Source organism: Mastomys coucha, unplaced genomic scaffold, assembly GCF_008632895.1.
Source record: "Mastomys coucha isolate ucsf_1 unplaced genomic scaffold, UCSF_Mcou_1 pScaffold12, whole genome shotgun sequence".
In the NCBI taxonomy this organism is placed as follows: Eukaryota; Metazoa; Chordata; class Mammalia; order Rodentia; family Muridae; genus Mastomys; species Mastomys coucha.
Genome location: NW_022196894.1, coordinates 23,324 through 25,088, shown reverse-complemented (window position 1 = coordinate 25,088; position 1,765 = coordinate 23,324).

Genomic DNA, 1,765 nt, shown 5'->3' with positions numbered 1-1,765 from the left:
GTTCATTTACACAATGGAACACTACTCAGCAATTAGAATGAGGACATCCTGAGTTTTGCAGGAAAATGGATGGAACTAGAAAATATCATCCTGAGTGTGGTAATCCAGACCAAAAAGGACATGCATGGTATGTACTCATTAATAAGTGGATGTTAGCCAAAAAAAAGTACAGAATACCCAACATACAGTCCACAGAACTCAAAAAGGTCAACAAACTGAAGTGCCCAAGAGAGGACACCTCAGTTCCACTTGGGAGGGAGAAGAAAGCAATCACAAGTATGAAGCCATACTTTTTTAAAAAAAAAAATCATTTATTTATTATTTTACACATCATATTTTATCCTACCCTTGTCTAACCTCTGACTGTTCCACATCCCATACCTCCTCCCCACTCTCCCGTCTCCATGTGGATGTCCCTACCCACCACCCCACCTGACTTCTAAACTTCCTGGGGCCTCCAGTCTATTGAGGGTTCGGTGCATCATCTCTGAATGAACACAGACCTGGCAGTCCTCTACTGTGTTGTGTTGTGTTGGAGGTCTTATATCAGCTGGTGTATGCTGCCTGTTTGGTGGTCCAGTGTTTGAGAGATCTCAGGGGGTCCAGATTAATTGAGATTGCTGGTCCTCCTTCAGGATCACCCTTCTCCTCAGCTTCTTTCAGCCTTCCCTAATTCAACAACAGGGGTCAGCTGCTTCTGTCCATTGGCTGGATGCAAATATCTACATCTGGCTTTTTTAGCTGCTTGTTGGGTCTTCCGTAGTGTGGTCATGCTAGGTCCGTTTTTTTTTTTTGTTTTGTTTTGTTTTGTTTTGTTTGTTTTGTTTTTTGAGTGCTCCATAGCCTCAGTAATAGTGGGACCTCCCCTTGATCAGGATCCCACTTTGGGCCTGTTGTTGAACCTTCTTTTCCTCAGGCTCCTCTCCATTTCCATCCCTGTAATTCTTTTAGACGGGAACAATTATGGGTCAGAGTTGTGACTGTGGGATGGCCCCCTTTCCCTCATTTGATGCCTTGTATTCCTGTTGGAGGTGGGCTCTATAAGTTTCCTCTCCCTACTGTTGGACAGTTCATCTAAGGTACCTCCCTTTGAGTCCTGAGAGTCTCTCACTTCCCAGATCTCTGGTGCATTCTGGAGGGTCTTCTCCACTTCCTATCTCCCAAGGTGGCCTGTTTCCATTCTTTCTGCTGACCCTCAGGGCTTCACTCCTTTTCCCCCACTCAATACCAGATCAAGGTCCCCTCCCCCCTGCAGTTGCAGTTCCTAATACCAGCATGGACTCTTGTGAAGGAGGAATCTTTTGCAGAGCTGTGGGCCAGGTTATGGAAAATAGATGGTTTAAAATAGCAGTCATGTAACTTGTCTCCATCTTGGCTGATGACCTCATTAGGATGGAAGCAGCCATGTGACTGGCAGGCATCTGCTGCTGCTAGGTTTAAAAAGTACATGCAAAAAAAGATAACAAAAAATAAAAATAAAAAAAGCACACGCAGTGTAACTTCACTACCACCTTGAGTAAGATGACCACGTGGCATAAACCAATGAAGGCTCCCCTATTCTAAGTACACTTTTATGAAACCACCACACAGAGCCTAGTTTTTATTTTTCTGAGACATCACACTGTAGCCAAGGCTAGCTAGGAATCTTACTATAGCTCAGGATGAATTCAGACTTCTGACTGTCTGCTGAAGTGTCCTGAGTACTGTGATTGCAGATGTGAGCAGTCATACTCAATTATGTGCCAGCTTTTTTTTTTTTTTTTTT